Source organism: Cynocephalus volans, chromosome 9, assembly GCF_027409185.1.
Source record: "Cynocephalus volans isolate mCynVol1 chromosome 9, mCynVol1.pri, whole genome shotgun sequence".
Classification (NCBI taxonomy): Eukaryota; Metazoa; Chordata; class Mammalia; order Dermoptera; family Cynocephalidae; genus Cynocephalus; species Cynocephalus volans.
The window spans coordinates 133,619,490-133,631,812 of NC_084468.1; positions in this window are offsets into that span (position 1 = coordinate 133,619,490).

Here is a 12,323-nt window from a genome sequence, read left to right on the forward strand (position 1 = left end):
TTCCAGTGGTGGCTTGGTCATTGCTGGGCTGGGTGCAGATGTCAGGGGGGTGTGGCAGAAGGCCTCGCTCCCCACTGCCCAGGAGCGTGGGGCGCTTCCTGCCACAGCCCAGTGGTCGCTGGGCTGGTTGCAGGTGTTGGGGGCGTGGCAAATACCCCAGGCTCAGGAGAGCCTCAGACAGCAACACTACTTTTTGCTGTCCCACTGCCCAGGCTCAGAAGAGTCTGGAGCAGCAACACTTCTTTTTGCTGTCTCAGATTACTCCCCTCTTACTCCCTCCTGAATCTGCTCCATGATGCTAATTCCAACGGTCACTTCTCGGTCAAATGCAGCACTTGGCAGCTGATCCCTCTCTCCCCCTTGATACACTTTCTCTCCTAGGCTTCCAGAATACTACTCCAAGTTCTTGGCCTACCTCACTGCTATCCTCTCAGTCTCTTATTGGTTCCTATTTATCTCATCTAAACTTAGGCAGGATCAATCCTTAGAATTCACAGTGGGCTTTATCTATATTCACTCCCTTGGTGACCTTATCTCATCTCATGGCTTTAAATACTATAACATGTTGACACCCTAATCTTCTTTTGGTTTGGGCCAATCTCCTAAATTCCAGATTCTTATATTCAACTGCCTACTGGATATCTCCAGTTGGAGATTTATCAAGCATCTTAAACTCATGACTGCAAATGAACTCTTTTGTCTACCTGTCAGAAACCTCCTCCTCCTCCAAGTCTGCCCCATCTCAGTAAACAGTAATTCCACTCTTCCAGTGACTCAGGCCAAAAATTGTGGAGTCACCCTTGATTCCTCTCTTTCTCTCACACCCACATCCAATCCATCAGCAAGTCCTGTGGGCTTTACCTTCAAATTGCAACCAGAATCTGCCACTTCTTACCACTTCTCTGTAGTCCTAGTTCAAATCCACCATCCCCTCCTGCCCAAATTATTGCAGTAGTTTCCTGCCTGGTCTCCCTGCTTCTATCCCTGACCATTACCAACACAGTAGCCAGTGTGATTCATTTAAAACTCCAAGTCAGATCCAAATCTTCCCATTCCACTAAGAATAAAAACCGAAGTCCTCACAATAACCTACAACAGTCTACCTGGTCTGGCCCCCATTCCCTGTCTCATTTCATAACACTGGAGCCCCTCATTCACTCTGCTTTAGCCACAGTGTTTCCCAAATGTCCCAAACTCACCTTGCCTCAGGGGCTTTGTACTGCTGTTCTCTGTGCTTCAACCCCTCTTCCCTGTTACCCACCTCGCTCATTTCCTGTCTTACCTCAGGTCTCTTTTCAGAAATCACCTTAGTGATCCCTTCTTGACCACCCTGTTTAAAAGTTATGGCCCACCCCAGCACCCCTTATCGTCCTTTACCTGTTTTATTTTTCTCCAAAGACTTGTCATAATCTAACTTACAACTAAAATATAAGCTCCACGAGGACAGAGAATTTATTTGTGTTGTCACATCTCTATTCTAGAACAGTTCCTGGCATGGGCACTGAAAAAAAATTGTTGGATGAATGAGGTCTCCTGGACTTGGGAGACTGCTGTAGCATGGAGAGAAAGCTCACTAAAGGATGAATCAGAAGATCTGGGTTTGACTCTGATTACTAGACTAGGAAATAGAAGTGGCGTCCAGCTTTGCTACTGCACAGTGTAATGGAATTAGTTGACATTTAACCTCCAAGGTCCTCAGTTTCCTTATCTATAAAATGGAAGTGAAAACATGCTATACCCACAAAGCCACTATGTGAATGAAAAATCTTATATAAACGTAAAATAATGTCAATCTTCTGTAACTGATCACGTTATACTATTTAGAATCTATTTAACGTTTCTAGACAATAGTTATTCTTACAATATTTATTCAAAAGTACAAGTTGGATTATAACAAAGACTTTAAAACTGTCTTTCCCTCCCTAGGGTTTGTAATTGTCTATATATAAATTGTACACAGTAGCATCCTATGAACTCAAACTTCTGGGCATTATGGACAAAATTATTTTTGCTCTCTATTCTGAGGCCTTATCCATTCCCTTCTAAATAAGGGAAGATGAGACTTGTTATCTTGAGATACTTTATTCTTTTATTCAGTTCTGGAACTGTCCTTCCCACAGACCTTCCTGCAGTCCATAACCAGGCAAGTTGAGATGGGCACTGATAGACGCAGAAATATAAGACGGGTTCCTTAGTTTACATAAAATGTTGAGAAAGTCCAAAGGGCACTTAGAGAATATGGACTTCACCAAAGCACGGCTGGAAACAGTGGTATTTGAAAGAGGAAAAGAGGCATCTTCTCTAAGTTCTACTTTTGTTTCAAGTTACACAACAAGAAATATAAATACATAACAAGAAATATAAATAAATTCAATAGTTTATATCTTCACAGAAATGCCTTAATCATGATCCAAAAATGATGACATCGGCATTTATTGAGACAATATAAAAACAAGAAACGTTTCTCAGCCCTCTACAAAACTGCTTATTATGTTAAATGATGTGTTTTTTACAAGATTGTGACAAAAAATTTATTGCCAAGGAGAAAAAAAAATTATCTCATGACTAAGGAATATGCTTCTTATTATCAGATTATGTAAGTTATGTAGCACTTTTATTTATTTATTTATTTTTTGCCTTGGCCTCTAGATAGCTTCAAGTAAGCCAAGCCCCAACTGCATTATAATAATCCCATCATTGATTTTTGCAAATATAATTTTCCCCTTTTTTCCTACATGCCTTTTAACCCCATTCATTTTTATTGTATCCATGATGCCCTCCTGTGCCAAGCACTGGGCCTGGAACATTAAAGAGTCTTAATAACTGTTTCATCATCCCATCATCATCATCATCATCATCATCATCATCATGTTATTAAACACGGCAACCAGCATTTGCTCAGCACTTAGGTTATATGCCTTGACTGAGATCAAAAGATCTCAAAAACAATCTGTGGGAGAGCCAGGAGTGAGGTTGAGCAACCTATGCCACGCATACAAATGCTTGGTCATTCAGCTTTCACAGTCCAATGACTCCCTTTTTTAATAAACAGGAATAAATTACAAATAAAAACCTCCTGAGTTAATTCCTTCTTCCACCTCTCTCCCATTAGATTGTCAGCTCCTTGAAGGCAGGCAGCCCCCATCATTCATGCTTCTCTACAGACCCCACTCCACATTTAGCACAATGTCTTGTACACAACAAAGACCTTAATCTGCTGACTAAGAAAGCAAAGAACCGATTATAACAGGTAGAGATTGAGGGGAAGAGAGAAAGCAGAGAACACTGGTCTGCTAACCGACAGGCTTGTTGCCTGCTTATTTTCTCTTGTCAGTCCAGAGGTCCAGGACTTGGGGCAGCCACTCTGCACAGTCCCTTGTGATCCAGTCAGGATCTGCCCTGGGTTGGTTCATCCTTGGTCAGGGTGAAATTAGATAGAGGCAAACAGGCAAGTCTCTAAGATTGGCAGGCTGGGGAGAGGGAGGTCTGTGAACCTAGACTTGTCCCACACTAGAGTCCCCATGCACTGAGCAAGCTTTGTTCCTTCCAGTACCCACCCCCAACCTGCCCCTCTTCCCACCTTCCATCCCCCACCCCTTAGACAGAAACCCCAGACATCCTACTCCCCCAGGACAGCAGGGGGCGCCCACTCCTCCCCCTGGGTCCTGCAGCAGCACTTCTGAGTCTGTTGCCTTCAGTGTCTGGCCAGGGGTGAAAACCAAAGGAGACGAGGGGGTGAAGCAGGGAAATCCATCCAGAAGAGAAGCTGGTCCTGCCCCCCTTCTCCGGCTGCTCCCCAGCTGGCCTCTCTCTGGGAGCCTGAGTCCAGGAAGCAGGAAGTGCTGGTCCTGAGGACAGACATGGGCCCTGCTGGCTTTGTCTTGATGCTGTTCCTTCTCCTGGGGATCTCAGGTGAACCCCTGGGGTGGGGAGGTCCTAAGCAGGGACAGGAGCTTCAGCCCAGAAAAGGCTACACAGGGCATGGGGGTGGGCCCTCCATAGCAGCAAGGACCATCAAGAGTTCCTCCCACCTTCCCCCTTTTCTCTCCCTAGGTGCAGATGAGGAAGAACCAGAGAGTCTCGTGGAGTCAAGTAACGTGTCCCAGTCAGGGCCAGCATGTGTGGATGGACCAGGGGAGGGGAATCTGTGCCAATGAGGAAAAAGGACACCAGTTTGGGAACTACCAGGGAGGGATCAGGGGAGGGGACAGGATTCCAGGGCAGGTCCCCCATGCCTTTCTCCCCTTCTTTGGCAGTCTGTGGGCGGCCTGCAGTTTCATCCCGTATCGCCTCAGGCCGGGAGGCCAACGTGGGGCAGTGGCCCTGGCAGGTCAGCATCCGCCAGGGTTTGTTTCACATCTGCTCGGCCACCCTCATCTCAGAGCAGTGGGTGCTGACGGTGGCAAGCTGCTTCCGGTGAGTGCTGGCCTTGCTTTGGGGAGACCCATCAGGGCACTTGGGTGACTGGAGCTCCTGGGCTGAGGTGGAGGATGGATTTATCTTGCACCACCCAGTACAGTACATTTTACCTTATAAGTGGGTCCAAATATTTCCTACCCTAGTTCGCAGTTACTCTTAGACTTTGGTCGTCTTCACATTTCATAATCTTCTTGATTGAAATGAGTACACTCAAAGTTACATGCTCCCACTCTCGCCCCAAACCTTAGTCTCAACACAGGAGACATTCCCCCGGGAGGGCCCCTTCCCTAGCAGCATGTCTGCATCTTCACACCATTCTTTGGGTGTACAGTCCTGAGCCCTCTTTGCTCTCCCAGGTGGACTCATTCATTTCTCATGGTTTAAATGCCATCTATCTGCTGATAACACCCACACTTGTATCTCTAGCCCCAAACACTAGTCCTTAAAGCATTTCAACTTGGATGTCTCACTGACTACTCAAAGGTAACATGGTCTAACCAGAACTACAATTTTACCACCACCACTCTTCCCCAATCTATTTCTCTCTCTGTCTTCCCATCTCATTCAACAACATAACCAGTTGCTCAGCCAGAAATATAACTCACTTTCCCTCACCCTCCATATCCAATGCATATACCAGTCCTGTCAGTTTTACTTGCAAAATATACTCTAACATAGCTGCCCCTAGACTACTGCAATAGTATAATAGGTTTTCTTACTTTCAATACACACAAAAGTGACTTTTTAAAGTTAGAAGTAAGATCATATCACTCCCCCCATCAAATCTTCCAATGACTGCCCAGGCACTTAGAATAAAACCCAGAAGCTTCATTGTGGCCTACATGCCATGAATCACCAGGTATCTCCTCACTTTTCCAATCTCATCCCATCCTACTCCAGCTTTTCTTTCAGTTCCTAGAAAGTGCTAAGCTCTTTCTCACCCTCAAGGCCTTTGAAAACTCTATTCCCTCTTTCTGGAATGCTTTTCCTTACAGCTTTTCTCACGGCTGACTCCTACCTTTTGGGATTCAGTTGAAAAGTTACCTCATCAATAAGACCTTCCCTAACCACCCATTCCAAAGGCTGCGCCCCCTTCCTTTACTCTCTATCACAATATTAAGTTTCATGCTTGTTTACTTGTTTGTTGCTTGTGTCCCTCTTTCTCCTCCCCACTCCCCTTACACACTCACACACACAGACACACGGCCCTTAAGAGACCATATCCTGCAAGGACCAGATGATGTCTATCTTAGTCTCATTTATATTCTAGGGAGATGCTCAATACTTGTTAAAGGTATGAATGCTTAGGAAGAGCTAGAGGGAAAAGGTAACATCCAGAATAAGGGTCCTTGCTGTGATACTCCATAGCAGAGTCACCAGAAACCCATGGTACCTGTTCTGCTTCTCTTCTTCTCAGGTCTAAGGATGCCAGAAAATACAATGTATTGCTGGGGTCACTTCAGATCTTTGGTCACTCAGGCTCCAAAATGACAGTAATACCAGTGTCTCGGATCATCCCCCACCCTGACTTCCAGGGAAACGTGTCTGGTGCCATCGCTGTGGTAGAACTGGCCTACCCAGTTTCTTTTAGCCCTACTGTCCTGCCCATCTGCCTCCCCTCATCTGAAGTCCAACTGAAGAACACAACCTCCTGCTGGGTGATTGGATGGGGCTATTCTGGAATATACCAATGTGAGGATAAGTAGATTTTCTGAGCTCCATTTCTTCAACTAACATTCTCTCCCTGTTACTCTCTATCCCGCCCTTAGAGCACCAGATATGTTGCAGTCTCTAGGCAATTAATATGAGGTACTGCAGACTTCAAATTCTCCTTGACCCTTTGCCTCCTTCATATTTCTTCTGCTATAATCTCTTTGCCTATTTATACCTGCTTTTGTTCTTGTTTAGCATTAGTGCTAAGACCTTAAAAGCGAAAAAGGCAGGGTAATGAATTGACATCAGACAGTTCTGCTCAGTCTGAGAGGTCATATAGTTTTCTCTCTGCACCTGTGTGCAATGTGTTGGGTAGGTGGGTAGGGGAAGCAGACATGAAAATGTGTTCAGAAAAGTAAGGCCACTCTGCAAAAGTCCCTGGGTCAGACTAGTTAGGAGAGAAGAGCTTCATTTCTGTGTTAATGGTCTTGATTCTTCTCAGCATATTAGATCCACCCCTTATTTCTATGTAAGAATAAAGATATATTCCAAAGACTGAGAATTTAATCCTGCATCATTCATTGTTTTGGGTCTTCCTGAGTCACAAGATTTTTGTCAATAATTTGTGCCATCTGAACAGGAGCAACTGCCTTCAGCCTTATTCACAGCTAGGGAGCTCAGCATTTAGAAAGAAAATTCCCAAACCAGAAATCAGGATGCTATCTACATGGGGGCAGAATACTTGAAATCAGAGCTATCTTGGAAAATCAGAGGCATGGCATCTGTGTATCCATAGCTGAAAATTGCTTCCTAATTCTTTAAGACAGCTTTGACTCTTTTTGGCTCTACAGATATCAAGCGACTGTATATACTGAAGGAGCTGAAAGTGTCCCTCATTGATCTCCAGACATGCAGTGACTACTATCAAAATGAAAGCTTGTTGCGTGGGATTGAGCCCATTGTCAGTGAAGCCATGATCTGCTCCAAGCTCCCCGTGGAACAGACGGATCAGTGCATCGTAAGAATCCATGCCTTAGGCACCTTTCACAGCCCTCCCCTTCCCCAGTGTGCTTCCTCTGCATCCCCAGAGTCCCTGATGACCCCAGGAGTGCCTGGACAGGCCTAACTTTAGAGTTCTTGGCTAAACTTTGTTTTTTGTTTGTTTGTTTTTCTGACCCGTAAGGGGATCACAACCCTTGGCATGGTGTGGTCTGCACCTTGCTTAGCCAGTGAGCGCACCAGCCATCCCTTATAGGATCTGAACCTGTGGCCTCGGCGCTACCAGCGCCACACTCTCCTAAGTGAGCCACTGGGCTGGCCCTTGGCTAAACTATTGAAGAGTCTCACCTCTTTCCCTTTGCCCCATGCACCACCTAGCCAACTTTCCTTTCTTCCCCAGGGCAGTAGAGGAGACCCTCTGATGTGTCAAGTCAAGGATTTCTGGGTCCTGGCAGGAGTGGTGAGCTGGGGATCAAACTGCATCCGAACCAATGAGCCTGGAGTATATACGAACATCAGTTTCTACAAATCTTGGATTGAGAAGTCAGCCATCTCACTTACTGGGCTTCCTGCTGCTCCCCATCTGGGCCTCTCTGGGCTCCTTCCTGTGATGCTTCTGCCTCTGATCTTCCTGGTCCTGCCCTGACTGGCTAAGGTCAGTATGGCTGGGGTGAAGTGACAATTGAGAACAAGACAGAAAGGGGAAATCCTAGAAGTTAAGGATTTCAAAAAGAAATTTGAAGAGCCAGCAGGACAGATGCAGTTCCACTACCTGATAAGCCTCATCTGCAGGTCGCCTTTCCCCTCAGGTCAGCCTGGAAAGCAAGATCTCCAGAGTGAATAAAATTTGGTTGATTCTAACAATTAGTTCTCATATTCATTCTTTTGATAAAACTAGAGACAGGGCCTGGGGAAGTATAGAAGCACAGAACTTTAGGGCTGAAAGGAATCTGAAAATCACCTGTCCCACCCAATCCCCCCCGCATTCTGTAGACAAAAGAGCTGGGGTCCAAAGGTCACTTTGCCCTTGGCTGAATCCAAGATGAAACCATCCACCCTGGGACTAGACTGGATTCTGAAGAAAAAGTAGAGACTTGGAATATTGGAAGGTTCAGGCGAAGCAGGCCAGGCCAGAGGAGCCTAGGCAGCGTATTGGTTATCTATTGCTATATAACAAATCACCCCAAAACTTAGTAGCCAAAAGCAACAAATAATTATCTCATAGTTTCTGTGGAACAGTAATCAGGGAAGACTTAGCTAGTAGTTATGGCTCAGAGTCTTTCACAAGGTGCTGCTGTGTTAGCCATAGCTGCAATCATCTAAGGCTCATCTCCAAACTCACATCTGTTGGCAGGTCTCAGACTATCTGCTTCTTGTAGGCCTCTCTGCAGGACTGCCTCAAGGTAACTGGCTTCCCCAGAGTGGGTGATCCAAGACAGAGTGAGAAAGAGCACCCAAGACAGAAGCCACAGTTTTTATAACCTAATCTCAAAACTGACATCTCATTACTTCCTGTTCTATTCTCTTCTTTAGCAGTGAGTCAACAAGGTGGGAATATCAGGAGGCAAAGATCACTGGGGGCCATCTTCAAGGCTGCCTTCACAGGTAGAAAGGAAGGGAAGGGTCTAGCCTAAGGCACTGGGAAGCTAAGGCTGACTGTGTTTAGCAGTTATGGATGAAACAGAGGCAAGCAGGGGAGAATTCCCTCTGAGTCACCCATTACCCCACCCACTGAAAGCACTTCATAATTGTGCTCACAAGGGCTGAAGCCAAGGCTTGCTACACATGTGCTAGAGAAATCAATCGTTCATTAGACTATTTTATATGGCAATTTAATCATTTTCAATATAACAGATTGATCTGATGGAATTAGATTAAAATAGAAAGGAGACAATGGAGTCCATTTGGCCTTCCTGAAAATACAGATAGAAAGTTATAAAACTTGCAGATCAACTGTTGTTTTATTCTCAAGGTGCTCAAGAGAAGACTGAATTCCTAAAGTGGCATCCTTGCTTTAGAGTAGTGGTTCTCAACCAGGGGTGATTTTGCCCCCCAACGAACATATAGCAATGTTTGGAGACATTTTTGGTTGTCACAACAATGAGAGGGAGGAACTACTGGCATCTAGTAGGTAGAGGCCAGGGATGCTGCTTAATATCCTACAATGAGCAGGACAGCCACCCCACAACAAAGAATCATCTGGCCCAAAATGTCAATAGTGCCAAAGTTAAGAAACCCTTATCCATCAACATAATCTAAGACATCACCAAGTTAACCTGTTTGCCCAGAATTAAATTAATACTTAAAACTGAGATATTAGTTAAACAACGACACTAAAGACAGCAGCCACCATTTATTATTGCATGCTTAACAGACCAAAGCCAAAGTAAGTGCTAGCCCTATAATACCTTATTTAATTCTTGCAAAGATCTTGTGGGGTATTATTATTCCCCATTTTGCAAAGACAGAGAGGCAGTAACTTGTCCACGGCTACATGACAACTAATAAAGCTCTTAGCACTACCACCACATTGTCACTTCCCAAACCAACAGCCATGTGTAACAGCAGAGTTTAAAGACAACTTTAATGATAACATAGGGTCATGAGCTGAGGACACAGAACTTAAGACCTGGAGAAAGAGCATGATGAGAGAGGCAGCCATAAGAGCTGTCTTCACGAAAGTCTCTGGGGTGGGCATTAAGCACCCCCACTCTCTAGCTTCCAACTCCTTGGCACTTATCTTATGAGAGCCAAGGGGGCAGTAAAATGACAGACTGAACATGTTTTTTGATTGCTGAACTAAAAACAGGAAAATATTTGTAGAAGGAAATGGAGGCAAATCGACAAAGATAAATCGTGATAAATAAGCAACGCGCAATTCAGTGTCACATCTGTAAAGAGTCTCTGCCATCATCAACCGACTCCAATGCCTTCATGGTACAATAGGAAAATACAGGCCTTGGGGAAAGGTGACCCGTTTAAGGTCATACAGCCATACCAAAACCACTATGGGCTGAAAACCAGAGGAGCTTTCTCCAAAATGATAGGAGATTTTAGATTAGATTCAGAAAGGACTCATAGGTTTCCAACTCTCTAAAAATAGGCATTTTCTTATATAACTCAATGTCATTACCACACCTATCAAAATGAACAATAATTCCTTCAAACCACCTAATACCCAGTTCATTATTAAATTTGACTGTATCAAAATATCTTTTTAGACTTGGTTTGTCAAATCAGGATCCAAACAAGGGCCACACACACATTTACATTTCTTAAATTTCTTTTAATCTAGAGCAGTCTCTCTCCCTTTTTACCCTCACAACATTGACTTATTACAGAAACTAGGTCAGCTGCTTTATAAAATGTCCCACATTCTGGATTTGACTATTTACTCCCTCGTTTTGTCATTTAACTTACTCCTTTATCCCCTGTATTGGCTGTAAGTGAAAGTAGCTTTAGATGAATCAGTTTCACTTTTTTCAACAAGAATACTTCACAGGAGGTACTGTGTGCCTCACACTATGTGACATCGTGAGGCACATGTCGGCCTTGTCCCACTTTTAGTGATGCTATGATTATCAGAGGGTTGAAATGGCAACAGCCTAAGCCCTCCATCAACCTTTCATCTAAGGCTTTCAACTACTGATAATGGTTCCCCGAGTCAATTATTTCATAAGGGAGGATGCAAGTGGTGATTTGCTAATTCTACTGGCCCAACAACATTTATTGGCTGGAATTCTTCCCTCATCGACTAAGCCTGTTTTGTTACTCTGATCTACAGTTCATACAGGAAAAGCAGAATAACTATTTGTTTCTTTTTACCGTCTAATTTAAAAGCAGGATAACTATTTAATTCTTTCCTTTTACGTTCTAATTTTCGGAATAAGAAGCTGGTGCTTTAGTTTTATATCCAATAGAGTTTATTTCCAACAAAATTTAACAGACACCAAAACCAAAATGTATTTTTATAAAACATTTAAGCAACAGAGAAAAGAAAAAATTCTGTGAGCAATCCAACTAATATACAAAGGGTATAAATCAGCACTTCAGATTTGTCTAGTGATGTAAAAGTCCAAAGACCTGGGACAACCACAAGACTCTCAGAGGGAAAAGAATGTCTGGTCAAATTTTTGTTCTTGTGGTAAATCAGCAGAAAAATCTATCCAGAGCTTTGGGATCTCTGCAAAATGAATAATAATCTACCTTTACTCCAAACATGACTTGAAATAAAGGCAGATCTCAAACTGAGGTCTGGCTTTTTAGAGCTATACTTAAATGAGTTTACTCAACAGTTAAAACTGCCTGTGAGTACTGTAAGTTAATTAGAATGACCTCATAGATTGTTGTGACATTAACATGAAATCTTTGTCTTCAGTGAAATGAGCAGGAGAAATATGAAGGTTGCAATATTAATTTCAGAAAAAATTAGGGTGAAAAAGTACTAAGAGAGTCCTTATACAATGATAAAATCACAGTGAGTAATAGAAAACCGGAGTGAATGTATAAACCACAGAAAGGGGAAAAAAAATAGGATACACAAAACAAGAGCCATTAAAAATGTATGGATAAACTGACATAAATGTAATAATAGTACAAGATTTTTTCATCCCCATTGAGCAGACACAAATGAAGACAAGTAGATCTGAAAAACAAGTGTGGTAAAAATTTATAGCATGGCAGTCATAAACAAGTTAATGGAGAATTGATTCTTTTTTCAAGTATCCATTTTTAAAATCTTAAAAAATGTATTTAAAGAGGTAAACATCTTTATGCTCCTGTACTGAGATACAGCACACCTGGCGTCTGCCCTGCCACCGCAGTCCCTGCTGCTTAGCTGGCCATATTTCTGCATCCCCATATGCTCTCCTTCTCACATAAGGACACTTACCCCAAAGACAACTAATCCATAGCCATGAACCTATATCCTGGTAAGAAAAAATCTGTAACAAATAAGACTTCTTTGGAATTTGAACTGAAAACAAGGAAATCCTTGCACAGTTTATAGTGGGTTATAAGAAACAATGTGGAAGGTTGAGCCATACTACCGGCAGAGAACCAGAGTGAAGATCCTAAATTCCTGCTATGTGCTCTCCTGCTATCATGGATTCAGAGCTCCTGTCCAGCTCTGGTCTTCAGGTCTGTCCTGTGATAGCTCCAGATGTCCTTGTTACCATGTTCTTGTTCCACAGATATCTGTTATTTGTTTGCTAGGGCTGCAATAACAAAGTACCACAGCCTGGGTGACTTAA